Genomic DNA, 18,798 nt, shown 5'->3' on the forward strand with positions numbered 1-18,798 from the left:
AGGTTTATTTATAAGAGAAAAAAGGAGGGAGTTAAAACAGTCAATTAAGTCATACATAAATCATTGCAAAGTTCTTGGATCAGGTTTGTAGCAGTGATGTTACAGTCTTCTGGCTGGTAAATTCTTTGGTAACTTCCAAAAGATTTGGAAAGTCCTTAGTTCATAGTCAATATGCTCCTTTTGGTGTAAGTCCAGAGATCAGAACAGGAAAGAGGCAAAATGGAGATGCTTCCAGGGTCTTTCATGCCTTCTCCCATGTGGAGGGAATGCTCTCTTAATTTGTGGAAAATTACAGGCACAAGATGGAGTCCAGGATCACATAGCAAGTCACATGCCCTTGCATGCTTTCATGACTTACAGGAGCAGCCATTACCCACATTCTGGCTAAGGCATCATAGGAAGGCTCACCGGGCAGGGACAAGCTTCTTCTATGGCCCATTAAGTGTTCTCTAATGAGCCATCAACTTTTTTTTTTTTTACTTGAGTGGTCCATTCACAATGTGCTGGCCAGAAGAGATGTAAATTATCTTGTGGGTTTTATCCCAGGAGCAAATACATTTGAAACATAGTTCTATATAGCCAGTATTCATAACTTCAGATACCGTGATGACATATACATAAAAAAGGATAATCATTCTCAATAAATCATAACTTTTCCATTGACACTTTAGATAATATACTTTGTACAAGATTTGTTGCAATTGTCTAACAGTGGCAATATTAATGATATAAGTGGTCTTGTTTCAATGATACAGCATCACAGTCAGCCTCCCTTTGAATTATCTATCCCAATTAAAATAGTAGATTCTTCTAGAAGATCATATCCATTGGGTGTTTAGCTGTTGAAAAGTAGAATGGAAATTGTTCCCTGTAATTTGATTTTATCCCTTTGGGCTAGTTTTTGAAATTGTGATTTCTTAAAATGTTAATGTAAGGTCCTTGAGTTTGTTTCAATAAAATTCCATTTTCACTCTGTTCTACCAAACCCAAATTATTCAAGCATGTAAGCTTGGCCACTCAAGTGCAAACCCTGACCAGTTATTAAACTATTTGTTCATTGAACAAAAAATCTATTCAATTTAATTAAACACCAGGGACATATGGAACATTCTTGTTTAAAACAATATTTGCAATAATATACCAGTCCCATAATTTTAGGTACACTATAAATACTGGCTTTGATCCTGATTTTATTATATTTAATATGACTCTAACACTAGAAGTGTAAACCACATGCTCCATGTTTACATGGAGACTTTTCTGAAAATTCTTCAACTGCTGGTGTAGCATTGGTGAAGGCAATGGTGGGTGCTCTAATGGTAGAGGGCTATCAGTGATTTTACCACTTTGTCATTTAGGCCTGCTCTAAATGGGGTTATATGACATGGTGGCTAAAAGAAGCGGTCAGAACATCTACATGGTGGAACTGCATTGGTTCTTCAACTGTGGAAGAGTATTTTCAGACAAAACTCAGGTACAAAAATTTTCAAAGTAACTAGTGATTTCAGTTGCCTTGATATTTAGGTGTCTAACCTGAGTCACAATGAAGGGCCTAATTTGCAGAGGGTGGAAGTTCAGTCATTCGTCACTTCGGAAAATTTGGGCCTCGTGGTAAATGTAGTCTCTAGGTCACTTTAAGCCCTTCCTTTCTTTTCTAAACTTCATAAGTATGTTGTGAACCATACCTCTGTAGGTGATTCTCAAATACTGAGAGGCTGAAAAACACAAAAGATGTAATGTGACCTTTAAAAGTAATATTCACATTTAGATTAAAGACAGTTAGTTGACTGTTCTTTTCATCTTCTGTATTGGTGGTGTGTTTTTATAGTTTGAACACTTGTAACAATTTTATTCCTTTGTTTACCAGAAAGCTGGGAAATAAATGCTGGTGGGAAGGTGTTCAGAAGTTATTAAATGGCAATACTTCAACAAAAGACAAGGTGGGTACTGTAGTTGTAAGAATGCTTGATAGAGATCTTGTAGGTGTTTGTCTTTGTCTGAGGGGTTGGAGCAAATGCGGTTCTATCGTTGAGCTTGGCTGAAGACAATGGATCGTGTGGTGTGTCCTGGATGAAAGCTGGAGGCGTTATTACACAAAGTAAAACTGTTTCCCCATGTTTATCCCCCCCACCCCCCAGTTCCTCAGATGCTCTTGTCCACTACTGGAAATGGCCCACCTTGATTATCACTACAAAAGGTTCCGCCCCCCCCTCTCCTGCTGGTAATAGCCAATCTTAAGTGATCACTCTCCTTACAGTGTGTATGGTAACACCCATTGTTTCATGTTCTCTATGTATATAAATCTCCCCACTGTATTTTCCAATGAATGCATCCGATGAAGTGAGCTGTAGCTCACAAAAGCTTATGCTCAAATAAATTTGTTAGTCTCTAAGGTGCCACAAGTACTCCTTTTCTTTTAATGATATTTAAAATATCATTATTCACATCTCACTTATCTCCTGTTGAAAGCAAGGGGGCAGTTCACACCTCAGAGCTATTATTTCAGACTCTCTGCCAACTCATGCAGCTGTCTTTATATTTTTACACAAGGGTCATGTTTTCAAGGTTTACTGTACAACCATAACAGCTAGAGGTGTACTCTTCAATGGAAGCTGAGACTCAGAAGACAATTAAATCAACAAACTTCTAACTGCATGAATTTATTTACAAAAAAAATTGATTTAATACCACAGTAATAGCTTGCAAATTCTGCATTACAATAATAATACCAGTATGTTTCCCCCCCTCCCTTTCTGCAGTCTTTGGGCTTTTGACAGGTTTCAGAGTAACAGCCGTGTTAGTCTGTATTCGCAAAAAGAAAAGGAGTACTTGTGGCACCTTAGAGACTAACCAATTTATTTGAGCATAAGCTTTCGTGAGCTACAGCTCACTTCATCGGATGCATACTGTGGAAACTGCAGCAGTTTCCACAGTATGCATCCGATGAAGTGAGCTGTAGCTCACGAAAGCTTATGCTCAAATCAATTGGTTAGTCTCTAAGGTGTCACAAGTACTCCTTTTCTTTTTGGGCTTTTGAGCTTTCTCTTTTGAAAGGAGTGGGGGATGGGAGAAGATAGGAGGAGACTCTCAGTTTCTCCAGTGTCAATCACACAGAATGATGTTTCAACAAGTTCTTGAACAAAATCTTTTGGCACCATTTAGTAACACTTGAGTAAAATCATGTTGATCAGCAGCTGACCATACTCTGGTGTCCAAAAGATTAACAAATAAAGGCAGATGGCAATAGTTTAATTGTAACATGCCTTTATTGCAATGCAGCCATGCCAGCTGCACTAAATAGAACTTCCAAATATTTAATTTCCCGTCTGCCTCATAGTCACATGCCACCTAGTGACCTAACAATTAATTGCAATTTAAAATTTGTTAAGAATAACTGTTAGTTTCAACACACCATAAAATAAGAACAGAGTCTGATTTTTTTTTTAACCAGCAGCCTCTCTCTTTTGAATTCAAAACTTATAGTGCAAATAACTGTGGGAACAAATTGGAGCACACTATTATTTTGTGGGTGCAATTTGATCATGTAGACCTCAAAGTATCAATGTCTGAAAATGGGGGATAAATAAATAATATATCCAGATAATAATATAGCAAGTGAAGTCTCTGTCACCAACTGCTTCAGCATCACCTGTTTTTCAAATGATTTTTACTTAGCCCTCTGAATTAGCTTTGCACATTTTCAGCTCCTCAGAAATTACAGGTTTCCAGCACAGTGGACTCTCATTAATCATACTTTGATTTTTTTAAAGGTTTTTTTTTTTCCTATGGAAGAGGGGTCCTTTTTCTTTGTGTGCTGCAGTCTCAGAACTGGGCCAGAATATGCTCTTTGTCTCAAGAATTAGAGATTTGTAAAACAATTACTTTAGCTGACCTACTACTACATTTTGTACTAAAAACCCAAGAATCTCACTGAATGATAAAAGTCGTAATAGCTTTAAAGTCTGAACTTTAGTGCTTGAGTAAGCACTTCTCAGAGAAAGAGATTGGGTGACCTCACTCCCAGCATTATTAAGGTTCAGAACAAAGAATTAGTTCTTCTTAATACTCATGATGTTTATCAGAGTAATATGTCTGCTGTTCCTCAAGTGTATTTTGATCGAACACTGTCTGAAAGGTTCTTCATTACATACACAGTCCTGGCATTACCCATTCAGCATAACTTTATGTAATGCAGAGCGGAAAGCATTTGATGACAATTTAATATTTGAAATGTAATGAATAATTCACTCTCTGGATCCTGAACATTATCTTACTTGCCACATTAATAAGATTATATTGTAAAGAATTATCCTCTCAAAACCAAAACAAAATACTTGACAAAATCAAAATTGACATTAAAATGCAAAACTATTGTATGAAACTTGCCTCAAAACACTACAGTATAATCTCTAAGAAAAACTCCGCTATGGGATGGGGATTCCATGACTGGCAGCATAATAATAAAACCAAGTTCTTTTCATCCATAGATCTCAAAGCACTTTTCCAAAGAGGTAAGGACTATTCCCCATTTTACATACAGGGGAAACAAGGCTCAGTAAGCTGCTGGGGCATGGGCAGCCTATCTAGTGGCTGGAGCAGGAATTTGCCTGGACATTGGGGTGGCAGATTGGAGCAATGGCAAGCGCCAATTCGGTCAGGTAGCGATCCAAGGGTGAAGCTGGAGTCTGGGTTGAGGAGCAAAGCCAAAGGTTGGCATGTGAGTCAGAATAAGGACATGGAGAAAGGACTAGACTGAAGCAGGCTGGAGTCAAGGCTGGAACAAGAAGTGGAAGCACCAGCAGGGCAAGCACAGCTGCAGGCATGGTGCACTGAGCAGCCACTATTGTGCTGCAATGCAAGGCTCAAGTAGAAGGCTGATGGCTTCCTTGCCCAGTCAGGAAGCACAGCCATTTGGAGAAGGCTCATTGGGTCCAGCTGAGCTTGCTGGGTTGCCTAGCAACCAGGCTGGGAGCCAGCTGTGCTCCTGACAGGCACACAGAGGGAAAGAGCCTTACTCAAGGTCACCTAGTGACAGAACTGGGAATAAAACCCAGATCTCCTAAGTCCCAATCCATTGCCCTATCCAGTGGGCCACTGCATGGTGTTCTAGATGCAGGTCTTGAGCCTGCATATAGATGCTGTAATCTAAAAATGTATCCTCCATGATGTATAGCTCTTTACTTAAAGTAAAAATTCATGAATAATAGGATTCCATACTATGCATGTTATATGCCTCAATCCTGTTCCCACTGAACTCCATGGAGTTTGGCTGCCACTTCACTGAGGAGAAGGAGCAATTTTAATCCTGTCCAATACAAAGAAATCAAATAACCACATTACCTAATTTGGTTATCTGCTCTCTTTACATTGAACAGGATCAAGTAAAATTCCTTTCTTTCCAGAATTTAATTGTCTGTCTACCTGTGGTTTGTCTTTACAATCTGAACTTTACTGTCAGAATGAGGTCCATCAATGTATCAGTAAACAGTATACGGTACATATATTTTAAAGTTGTAAATACCATGGAGGAAGAGGAATTATTTAATGTGGTTTATAGAGGTATAAACAGAAGATTAAAATTAAGGCGGGGGAAGTTTGGCTAGATATTAGAAGAAAAAACCTTAGCGCAGGTAGAGTATTGGTGATGGAATAGTGTCCCAAGGGAAATACATCACTTACAGAACTATTATTTAATAATTGTTACTGTTATCTGTCATTATTATAAAAAAATTCTTATATTGGTCTGTGATCATTCCATTTTCATAATGTATTATGATGTCTGAACAGTTGTCTTAAAAGATTTTTTTAAAAGAAGTTCTTACTCAATTATCCAACCCCATAAATTTGGCTTTTAAGAGTGAAAGTTCTTTGGAGCTGGGACTATATCATCTTCCGCAGCATGGACTATACAGTACTATGCAGACTAGTGGTACTCAACAAATAAATAATAAATAATGCTCATGATGATGGTGTCTGTGAGATAGACATATATCTTCTGTGAACAAATCTAAGACTAGAAAATCCATTTAACACAGGCTACTAAACAGCCAGTCAGGTGACAACAGCTTTTGGCTCTCTAGCAATTTAAGTATTAGCACACCACAACAGACCAACTGTGTATATTTGCCGGCATCCTGTCTCTGACCATCAGTACCAAACTATTCAGAGGATGGTGCAAGAAGCCACCTAATGGACAAGTGTGTAAATACCCTGTCCATAGTGGAGGTCTTCCTCACCCTCAGTAGTTAGTGATTGGCTTATGCTCTGCTGCATGAAAATTTACAGCTCTTCTAAAAGTTTCTCCTACCTTATGTAAATCTTAATCTTGTATTAAATCCTACTAAACTCTCACCCGAATATCATTTTGTAGAAGAATGTTCCACAGGTTATCTCTGCTTTTTGTAGGAAAACACTAAACCTCTTGCCTTTCAGTTTCATTGGATGTTGCCTTGTTTGTGTATTACTGCATGAGACAAGGTAAATATTTGATTTCTATATCATTAATTATATTGGAGTATATACTATCATATTCCATCTCATTAATTGCCTCTCTAAAGTGAAGAGTTCTAATGTTCAAATATGGAAGTCTTTCCATGATTCTAATCATTTTCATGGTCCATCTTTCTGTTATATCTGAGATGGGGTGACTATTACTGAGCACACTATTCAAGGTGAAGGTTTACCATAGATCTGCAAAATGGTATTATATTTTCAGCATTATTTTTCATCCTATTCCTGACACATCCTAACATTGTTTGCCTTTTTCACTATTTCTTCATATGGAGATGTTTCCATCCAGCTGCCCAATGCCTAAGTTTATTTCCTGATTGGCTACAGACCTGAATTTAGGTCAAATAAGGAGCATAGAGGAGAATGGTAGCAAGTTATACAACCAACAACCTGCATTATCCAGCCCTCTTTTAAATGAAAACAGGGAGGCCATCTATTAAGTAAGATTGTCAGAGCCAATGCTAAATTATGAATAAACTAAAAATGCAGGTTATTTACAAACTACAATAGATTAAATTAAATTCTTCTAACCTGAATATTATAATTAATGTTATATTACAATGTATCATTGTACATTCAAATTTGTAATTTAATAAAACATACAAATCCATAATATAAATGAATCAATAGCTTTAAGCAATATAAAGATCAATCATGAGGCTTCATATAACAGTTTTATGTAGTTCTTCAAAAGGAAATTTAACAGTAAAAATAAGTGGAAAAATATCTATCAATAATACATTTACCACCTAGGCTGTTTATTACCTCAAAACACAAATTGGATTTCAGGGTGCAATTCAGGCTGACTTTCAAAGTAGTGCAAAGGGTTGTAGCCACACAGCTAGAGTACGCTGAACTGCATTGAAGATGGGAATAAATTTAACATGACTCTAATATGTGATGCAAAGAAGACTCTCCTCACAGTTACTCATGCTCTTTATTGAAGCAAAAGTGGATGTGGATTCTTTGGCACCTGAAGACCATCATCAAATGAAAGCATTAATACAAAGTTAGATATTCAGAAGACATGAGAAATCCTTTAAGAGAAAAAGCTAACCACTGAGTGCTATTAAGCTTGCCAGTTTTATAATAAACCTGAGAGCTCATAGGTGGTAAAATGAATTTAGAGTAGGAAGGTAAGGGGGGAAACAACAGAAGAGCAGACAGCAGCTATAAAACAAAGAAGAGCACCATGAACAGCAGATGTATGTGTAATGCATTCTCCATCTCTCTATAGCTGCTGTCTGCTCTTTTGCTGGGGAATGCAAATGACCCACCTTGACTCCATCTTTTTGAAGCTGCACTTTGAACAGAGACTGGCTGATTACCTAGTCTCATCAAAGAGCCAAACTGGATACATGAGTGACTTACAGAGTCATGGGTTGTTCTTGTTTGGAGTAAAGGGTGTAATGAACTTGGAATTACAGGAAAACCCCTGGGTGGGGAGGTTGAAGGACTAACTGCTCCTGCCAGAGGCTGCGTTATGGTTAGGATGATCTCCGGTAAGCTTATTAGCATGCACATAGCTTATTTTACCCTTTTAATATGTTTTTTTCTGTATTGCTTTTATCTGAAAAATAAAATATGCTTGCTTAGAAAAAGCTGTGTGGTAATTTATAAGTGGGGCAATTACATTGTGTACTGTCTCTGAGGAAAGAAGTAAAGCAGATCTGCTTAGGCAGACTGTCTTGCTAGGAATAAAACAATGAATGCAGGGAACTGTAGCCTAGAAATACCCTGGTCAGAAAGGGTCGCCACCTAAGACAGGTTATGGCTGAGGAGCTTGAAACCTGGAATGGGTTTGTTAATTGTCATGCAGCCAGCATAAAATTCTCTGGCACAGGTCCACTGAAGCTTCACACTCATCTTTTGTCTCTCCTCTACTACAGTTGTGACCAGTGATGAGCTACCAAAATCTTAACAGGTTCCCTTCTCACCCCACGAGGGGATCATTGCCCACCCCTGCCCCCCGGGACTTCTGCCCCATCCAACCCCCCCACTTTCCTTGATGCCCCTCCCAGGACCGCTGCCCCATCCACCTCCCTCCCCTGTCCCCTGACTGCCCCCAGAACCGGGCAGGAGGATCTTGTGGCCACCATAGTGGGTGCCCACCCCATCCCTAAGAGCCAGAGACACCTGCCGGGGGGTGAGGTGGGGAGTTCCAGAGGTGCTTACCTGGGGCAGCTCCCAAGAAGCATCCGGCAGGTCCCTCTGGCTCCTAGGGGTGGGGGAGCGTAGCTGGGGGGAAGCAGGGGGAGCAGCCATTCCCCCACTGATCACATCAAAAGTGGCACCTTAGGCGATGACTCCCTGGGTGCTCAGGGGCTGGAGCACCCACAGAGAAAATTTGGTGGGTGCAGAGCACCCACCAGCAGCTCCCCACCCCGCACCCGGCCCAAATCACCTCTGCTCCGCCTCCTCCACTGAATGCGCTGCCCCGCTCTGCTTCTCCGCCCCCCCCCGCCAGGCTTCCCGCGAATCACCTGTTCGGTGGGAAGCCGGAGGGCTGAGAAGCAGGCGGCAGCTTCCTGCTCAGGCCGAGGGTGGCGGAGGTGAGCTGGGGCGGCGAGCGGTTCCCCTGTGCCCCCCGCCCCCGGGTTACCTGCTGCGGTGCGGGCGGCCCTCCTTGCCCCCCCCCGCTCCCCATCCCAGCTCTCCTTCGCCTCCTGGGCCTGAGCAGGAAGCCACAGCCTGCTTCTCAGCCCCCCAGCTTCCTGTGCAAACAGCTGATTTGCGGGAAGCCTGGGGCGGGGGGCAGAGAAGCAGAGCAGGGAGGCGCATTCAGGGGAGGAGGCAGAGCAGAGGTGAGCTGGGGGTGGGGCAGGGAGCTGCCGGTGGGTGCTCTGCACCCATCAAATTTTCCCCGTGGGTGCTCCAGCCCCAGAGCACCCACAGAGTTGGCACCTAAGGTGCCCCTTTTGGCCGGTTAAATTTAGAAGCCCTCTTAGAACCGGTTGTCCCTCGTGGAACAACCAGTTCTAAAAGGGTTTCTAAATTTAACAACCAGTTCTAGCGAACCGGCTCCAGCTCACCACTGATTGTGACTAAGGCTATGGCTATTCTAGAGATCGTACAGTGGCACAGCTGCGCTGCTGTAAACTCTCTAGTGTGGCTGCTCAAAGCCAACAGGAGAGTTTTCCCATCTGCTTAATTACTCCTGCCCCTGCAAGCAGTGGTAGCTATGACAGTGGAAGAAGCTTCTCCCACCCAGTGCTTAAATCAGCATATATTATGTTGCTCAGGGGGTGGCTAATTCACATAACTGTAGGGTAACCATAGACTTATACTTTGCCAACACTGTTCACCTTGAAGCTCCCCAGTCTAATAAAAGAAACAAAAGTGGATATTTTAAGACAGGCCTAACAGATGAAGATTTAAACCTCAGAGCAAAAGCCCACGAAGAAAGCAATACATTGGTAATGTTAATGTCAGCACCTGAAATATATGGCAAAACTTTAAAGAGAGAAGTAAGCACAAGGTAATTTAGCAAAATAGGTTGCTAAATTGAAGAAATCAGTGTGGCAATATTGCCTACCAATACCCAAACGGAAATGTAGGAGAGGAAAGAGAAATAATATGCTAATATCACCACTACCCACATCCCAGCTCCCACAAATCTTATCAGCAAATGAAGTATCAAGGCTGGATATACACCTAACTGCCCTTCATGCCCTTGAAATTCTAACTTCTCGGTATATGTGGATGGCCTAGGCTGAATACTGAACAAATGATGAGACACATTTTAAAAATTGCCTAAAAGTTCAAACTGCTCATTTCATGAAAGTAGTGTAGTACTATTTAGATAAAGCCAGCTTCTCATTACAAATAATTAATTATGCTGAAACAAGCCCAAATCAAACTCAGAAATGGACTTCAACCAAAAAAGAAGAAAGAAAGAAATGGAGGTGTATGGTGAAGTTCCGGGGAAAACCAGAGCTAGTCAGGAGATTTCTAGCAGGCTTTTAAAGCAAGAGAAATGGCTTTTCACATAGACAATAAGCTATTTATTGTAAAAGTCAACTAAAGTGTTAAATCAGTGCTTAAGTGTGATTCATTGAATGCTGCAGTAACTTCTGATATAAGATTATCAGTATTAAGAGCAGCAAGATTCCAATGAAAAGTCACTACTGGACAGCCATACATTAGGATGAAAAAATGCCAGAATAAATCATGGTCTGAAAATGCAAAACTGGTTTGTAAAGTGCTTCACTAGGGCACTGCTGAATTACCACAGCATTGAGACAGTCTCCAGATGAATGGTAGCCAAATAAGCAAGTAATAATCAAGTATTTAATACTCAAAACAGAAGAAAATAAAAGTGAAGAAGATAACAGAATTAGAAAAACCACTGAGCAAATTCTTCCATAAACATAGAAGATGAACTGGGAGAACAACAAATTGTTAGGACCCTAAATAACATGGAGTAAGTAGCTGGACAATGTGGTACCAAAGGAAGCTAAAGTACCTAACACAATTTGAGCTTATGATTTCATACCCTAACTGGGACAGAGCCTCAAGCCAAGCCCCTCACTGCTACCCACAAACTAGAGAAATTAAATTGAAATATATTCATTCGGTTAATGCATCCAGAATAGTAAAATCTTCAGAAGAGAGCCACAGCTCGGTTAGGGTAGATGGCCTATATGATTCAAAGCAACAAGTTCATAAAGATTAGTTAATTAGCAACTAGATATCCCAGAGTGAAACAGATATAGAAAATTTTCAAAAACAGAGGCAGAAAATGAATTAATAGGAACCCTGCTGAAGTTAAACAGTTGAGAAACAGACAGGTGGTCTATATGTGAGCATGAGTGAGGCCATCCATGTCTATATTACAAACTTTAGTTGACGCAAGTTACTTTGGTGTACAGCTGCTGAAGTTAACATTTTGCTTGTGCGTATACATACATGGCTTCTTGTGTCAAAACTGCACATACGCAGCAGGAGTTCTTGGGTCAACACAAAGTGTGGGGCACTATGGGTAGGTATTCTAGTGTGCCATGCACCACTATCTGGGGAAATTTTTTCAATGTGTTATGGGCTAGAACTGAGTTGCACGGGGATCTCTGGGAGCTAGGGGTCAAGTTCCTTGCATTCAGCTTCTACAAAACATAATGCAATCCTTATTCTATAATTTTAGCACCTTCTTTTGTAAAAAAAATCTCTCCAACCTGCGCAGCACTTTTTGGTGTCAGCTGTCGCTGTCAAACAGAAGCATGGAACGCACAGAGCTCAGCAAAATTCTTATGAATGTTTCAAATACAAGACACATGATCCTCCTGTATTTCCAGACCCACAGAAAGAACCGCAACAATGGGAGACATGACGATTTCTTTGAGGACCATTTGCTAAGAGGGATAGTGAAAAACCAATCAACTTTGGCTGTGACATTTATGGAGTAGGTACAGATGGTGGAGGGTCACTTCTGGGCCCCAAAAACAAGCACTGACTGGTGGGATTGCATCATAATGTAGGTTTGGGATGATAAGCAGTGTCTGCTGAACTTTTGGATGTGAAAGGCCACATTGCTGGATCTGTGTGCCAAGCTTCCCTCAGCCCTCCAGAATGAGAGCTACACTAACAGTTGAGAAGCGAGTGATATCAAGTTCATGATTGGGATATTGGCAGTCTTGCCTTCTGGGCAAACCCATGGGAGTGGCCAGGCCTGGAGGTTAAAGCAGAGCCAAGCCAGAGTCAAGAATCAGACCTTTGGGAAACCCAAGGGTGTAGTTAAGAGCAGAGCTGATGGTCAGAGCCAGGGGTGTGAAGGAAGGGGAAGGGCTGGAATTGGAACGGGCACAAGAGCAAGTTGAGCAGGAGCAAGAACAGGCTGGAAGGGAGCAGTAGCAGGCATAGGAAGCAGGAACAAGCATAGCTGTGACGTGGAATGCATTGAGCTGCCACCAAGCTCTGATTGTTGCTGAGTCAAGCAGTAGCTTAGCTCCTTCCCTCCACCAATCAAAAAGTGCAGTCAATAAGGCAGACCCTGCCAGGATCAGCTCTGTCCAGTGTGTTGCCAGGAGACTGACCCTGCTGCAACTGGCTCCCTGACAAGCGATGATTACATTCTGGAAGTACCCCCACTCCATTCAGGACAGCTTCTAGGGTCTTAGTACCCAGTTTTTCTGGGTTCTTCTGGTGAAAAGCATGTACAAGCTCCAGAGCATGGACAGTGCCTTCACATTCTCAAGATCGTTCTTCTGAACTGTATTTCTCCCTGTCCACCAGGTAATAAAGTCAACCTTAAATTCTCTTAGAATCCAAGATTTCTTGGATATCGTATTCTTCCTGCCCCCAGATCTCCATAGGAGAGGGCAGTGGAGCACAGTGATTGGGAAAGGGATTTTCTGTGTAGATCTTCAGGTGGGACATGTGAAAAACTGGATGGATTTGGAAAGACACTGGGTTGACTTGTTCAGTAATCTCAAATGGGCCCAGATATTGATTATCTAATTTGGCAGACAGGTGGGAGAATTTGAGGTGTTTGGCAGACACACAGCCCTTATCACTCGATCTTAGTGTTGACAGTCTCAGGCAGCTTGGCATTCACGTTTGCTTAGCGGCTTCCAGATGCTCCATAAGTTCCTGGTGAACTTGATGAAGGTGGGTAATGACTTCTGTCACAGTAGAAACTTGTTAGCTGCAGGTGTGGCTAAATGGAAATGAGGTTGGAAACTGTAAGTGCCATAAAATGGACGGTGTCGGATGGAGTCATGGATGAAGTTATTGTAAGCAAATTCAGCTTATGGCAGGAGAGTGACCCAATCACTTTGGCAATAGTTAAGGAAGCATCAAAAGGATTGCTCAAGGATTTGATTTACCCACTTGATCTGTGTGTGGTAGGCTGAGGAGGTGAGGAGTTCAATTGCTAGAAGTTTACAGAGTTCATGTCAGAACCAGGAAGTGAATTCTCTGTCCCAGTCAGACACTATTCAGGTCACTATTTCAGTGGCACTGAAAACATGGTTTAGGAAAAGGCAGGCTGTTTCCTGAGTGGTGGGTAGAGAATGAAAAGAAATAAAATGCACCATTTTAGCGAAAACATCAACAGCTACCAGGATGATGGTGCAGCCTTGGAAGTGAGTTATCTCTGGAATAAAGTCCAGTGAGGCTGTGGACCAAGGTTGAGGTATGGTGGCCAGAGGCTGGAATAGGACAAGCAGTTTAACACATGGAGACTTGTTCCAAAAGCACAGATCACAGGACCTGATATATTTTTTTTCACATCAGTACTCACCTCGCCCACCAGGAAGAGAAGGTTCAATGTCTGGAGAAACAAGTATCAACCCTGCGTTGCATTAGAGAAACTGAAGATTTCCTGGACAGATGTCAGGATATGCTTCTACGGACACAACATTCTGAAGATTCAGAGCAGGCTGCGCAGCGGGGACAGAAGAACGGTGAAGAAATTTGGCAGCATGTGAAGAAGAAAGGGGAGAATCCATGTACCAGCAATGCAGATACAGGTAAGCAACCATTTTCATGTTCTCTCCACAGGTACTAATGGGGAGAGTGGACGAGATGATACATCTGAGGGAAGGGAACAGAAGGAGACTCCGCTGATTGGAAGACATGAGATGCACTGTCCTAGGGATGGCCACCACTCTCAAGAGAAGAGTGGTGGTGGTCGGGGTCTCCCTCCTCAGGGGGATTGAGTCATCTATCTGCCACCCCGACCAGGAAAACCGAGAAGTCTGCTGCTTGCCACGAGCTAGGATTCACAATGTGATGGAGAAACTGCCGAAACTCATCAAGCCCTCGGATCGCAACCCCTTCCTGCTTCTCCACGTGGGCACCAATGATACTGCCAAGAATGACCTTGAGTGGATCACTGAAGACTACGTGGCTCTGGGAAGAAGGATAAAGGAGTTTGAGGCGCAACTGGTGTTCTCATCCATCCTCCCTGTGGAAGAAAAAGGCCCGGGTAGAGACCGTCAAATTGTGGAAGTCAACGAATGGCTACACAGGTGGTGTCAGAGAGAAGGCTTTGGATTCTTTGACCATGGGATGGTGTTCCAAGAAGGAGGAGTGCTAGGCAGAGACAGGTTCCACCTAACGAAGAGAGGGAAGAACATCTTCGCAAGCAGGCTGGCTAACCTAGTGAGGAGAGCTTTAAACTAGGTTCACCGGGGGAAGGAGACCAAAGCTCTGAGGTAAGTGGGGAAGTGGGATACCGGAGGAAGCACAAGTAGGAGAGCGTGAGCGGGGAGGGCTCCTCCCTCATATTGAGAAAGAGGGACGATCAGCAAGTTATCTTAAGTGCCTATACACAAATGCAAGAAGCCTAGGAAACAAGCAGGGAGAACTGGAAGCCCTGGCACAGTCAAGGAATTATGATGTGATTGGAATAACAGAGACTTGGTGGGATAACTCACATGACTGGAGTACTGTCATGGATGGAAATAAACTGTTCAGGAAGGATAGGCAGGGCAGAAAAGGTGGGGGAGTTGCGTTGTTTGTAAGAGAGCAGTATGACTGCTCAGAGCTCAAGTATGAAACTGCAGAAAAACCTGAGAGTCTCTGGATTAAGTTTAGAAGGGTGATGTCATGGTGGGAGTCTGCTGTAGACCACCGGACCGGGGGATGAGGTGGACGAGGCTTTCTTCCAGCAACTAACAGAAGTTACTAGATTGCAGGCCCTGGTTCTCATGGGAGACTTCAATCACCCTGATATCTGCTGGGAGAGCAATACAGCGATGCACAATCCAGGAAGCTTTTGGAAAGTGTAGGGGACAATTTCCTGGTACAAGTGCTGGAGGAACCAACTAGGGGCAGAGCTCTTCTTGACCTGCTGCTCACAAACCAGGAAGAATCATGGAACAGGTCCTCAAGGAATCAATTCTGAAGCACTTAGAGGAGAGGAAAGTGATCAGCAACAGTCAGCATGGATTCAACAAGGGCTAGTCATGCCTGACTAATCTAATTGAATTCTATGATGAGATAACTGGCTCTGTGGATGAGGGGAAAGCAGTGGATGTGTTATTCCTTGACTTTAGCAAAGCTTTTGACACGGTCTCCCACAGTATTCTTGCCAGCAAGTTAAAGAAGTATGGGCTGGATGAATGGACTATAAGGTGGATAGAAGGCTGACTAGATTGTCGGGCTCAACGGGTAGTGATCAATGGCTCCATGTCTAGTTGGCAGCCAGTATCAATCAGAGTGCCCCCAGGGTCGGTCCTGGGGCCGGTTTTGTTCAAGTTCTTCATTAATGATCTGGAGGATGGCGTGGATTGCACCCTCAGCAAGTTTGCAGATGACACTAAACTGGGAGGAGAGGTAGAAACAAGGGAGGGTAGGGATAGGATACAGAGGGACCTAGGCAAGAGGATTAGGCCAAAAGAAATCTGATGAGGTTCAACAAGGACAAGTGCAGAGTCTGCACTTAGAACGGAAGAATCCCACGCACCACTACAGACGAGGAACCGAGTGGCTAGGCAGCAGTTGTGCAGAAAAGGACCTAGGGGTTACAGTGGACGAGAATCTGGATATGAGTCAGCAGTGTGCCCTTGTTGCCAAGAAGGCCAATGGCATTTTGGGCTGCATAAGTAGGGGCATTGCCAGCAGATTGAGGGACGTGATCATTCCCCTCTATTCGACATTGGTGAGGCCTCATCTGGAGTACTGTGTCCAGTTTTGGGCCCCACTCTACAAGAAGGATGTGAAAAAATTGGAAAGCATCTAGCGGAGGGCAACAAAAATGATTAGGGAACTGGAACACATGACTTTTGAGGAGAGGCTGAGGGAACTGGGATTGTTTAGTCTGCGGAAGGGAAGAATGAGGGGGGATTTGATAGCTGCTTTCAACTACCTGAAAGGGGGTTCCAAAGAGGATGGATCTAGACAGTTCTCAGTGGTAGCAGATGACAGAACAAGGAGTAATGGTCTCAAGTTGCAGTGGGGGAGGTTTAGGTTGGATATTCGGAAAAACTTTTTCACTAGGAGGGTGGTGAAGCACTGGAATGGGTTACCTAGGGAGGTGGTGGAATCTCCTTCCTTAGATGTTTTTAAGGTCAGGCTTGAGAAAGCCCTGGCTGGGATGATTTAGTTGGGAATTGGTCCTGCTTTGAGCAGGGGGTTGGACTAGATGACCTCCTGAGGTCCCTTCCAACCCTGATATTCTATGATTCTATGATTCTATAAATTTTATACCAAGAAGTCCTGAGTCTTCCAGCAGTCAAAATGGCCAGCAACTGGCATGTCATGGCACATTCTTAACATTTGAGTCTGGGCCAGCCATCCAGAATGTAAAGGCACTTCCCATGATATGGTAGACCATTGTGTAAATGGAAACCTGAGCTAAATGAGGTGTTGGAAGTATCAAAGGTCTGACAGATTTTGGCTGCTTGTGGGTCGTTTGGGAATAGAATCCTAATAAGGGACATCAAATCTTGGGCTGTGGTTCCATGAATAAAGTTAGATGGTCATATCACGGCATTTCAGGAAATCATGTCTGGCATGGAATATTCATCCTTGCGAGAAAGGTTGCCTTCTTTCCGGTCTAGTGACTCAAGGTGGTAGGTCATGATATAATCCAACCCGGTAAAAAAAAAAAGTGACCAATGGATCTGACACTGATTAAGATTATGAGCTGTTTGAAGGTATTCTAAATTCTTGTGAATGTTGAGGACCCGGACAGGGAAGTGAGCCCTCTCCAGAAACAAAAAACTCCATTCTTCAAATGCTGTTTTAATTGCAAGTAGCTCTTTGTCCACGATATTGTAGTTCTCCTCAATGGGGGTGTCATAAATATAAAGGGAAGGGTAAACCCCTTTAAAATCCCTCCTGGCCAGAGGAAAAATCCTCTCACCTGTAAAGGGTTAAGAAGCTAAAGGTAACCTCGCTGGCACCTGACCAAAATGACCAATGAGGAGACAAGATACTTTCAAAAGCTGGGAGGAGGGAGAGAAACAAGGGGTCTGTGTATCTGTCTATATGCTGCTTTTGCTGGGGATAGACCAGGAATGGAGTCTTGGGAACTTTAGTAAGTAATCTAGCTAGGTATGTGTTAGATTAAGATTTCTTTAAAAGGCTGAGAAAAGAATTGTGCTGAATAGAATGACTATTTCTGTCTGTGTGTCTTTTTTGTAACTTAAGGTTTTGCCTAGAGGGATTCTCTATGTTTTGAATCTAATTACCCTGTAAGGTATCTACCATCCTGATTTTACAGGGGTGATTCCTTTACTTCTATCTATTTCTATTTCTATTAAAAGTCTTCTTGTAAGAAAATTGAATGCTTTTTCATTGTTCTCAGATCCAAGGGTTTGGGTCTGTGGTCACCTATGCAAATTGGTGAGGATTTTTACCAAACCTTCCCCAGGAAGTGGGGTGCAAGGGTTGGGAGGATTTTGGGGGGAAAGACGTGTCCAAACTGCGTTTCCCAGTAAACCCAGTTAGAGTTTGGTGGTGGCAGTGGGTATTCCAAGGACAAAGGATAAAATTAATTTGTACCTTGGGGAAGTTTTTACCTAAGCTGGTAAAAGTAAGCTTAGGAGGTTTTCATGCAGGTCCCCACATCTGTACCCTAGAGTTCAGAGTGGGGGAGGAACCTTGACAGGGGGTTAGTTTATATGAACAATACACACAAGGGTGGAGTTGATTATGGGTGCCTGGATTTTCTGAAAGTATGGCCATGATTGGGAAGTTCAAGGCATCTGCTTCCATGGTAAAAGGTTTGGTTGGGTCTATATGCACAAGAATGGAGGCTGAAGTGAAGGTTTTCTTTACCTGATGAAAGACAGATTGTACTTCTATCAGCCAGACAAAGCAAACCCATTGTTGGAGGAGTACAGTTATCATTACGACCATCCTTTAATGAAGCACTGATTAAAAATTAGCAAATCTGAGAAACTGCTGAACCCCCTTTACATCCTTTTGGTATTTCACCTAGTGATGACAGATGCCTTCTGTAGATTACTTGTCAGGCCCTCAGGGGAAATGATATAACCAAGGAACTTTAACATAGTGTTCTTATCAAATTTGCTGTTCTTTCGTTTGGCGTAGAGGTGATTCTGACAGAGCCTATCAAGATTAACATATTGCTCATGTAGCTTCTGTTTTTGGAAAAGACAAAAATACCATCTAAAAAAATAACAAATTGTCCAGAATGCCCTGGAAAATGTCATTTGCAAAATGCTGAAATGGAGCTGAGGTGTGGCATTCTGCACTCAGTTATGCAATCTTCCACTCATCGCTTTCCCTAATGGGAACCAGAGTGTAGGCACTGCAAAGGTCCTGTTTAGAAAAAAACCCTGGCTGAATGAAGTATTTCAAAGAGTTCATTAATAAGAG

This window comes from Chelonia mydas, chromosome 1 (assembly GCF_015237465.2).
Source record: "Chelonia mydas isolate rCheMyd1 chromosome 1, rCheMyd1.pri.v2, whole genome shotgun sequence".
Taxonomy (NCBI): Eukaryota; Metazoa; Chordata; order Testudines; family Cheloniidae; genus Chelonia; species Chelonia mydas.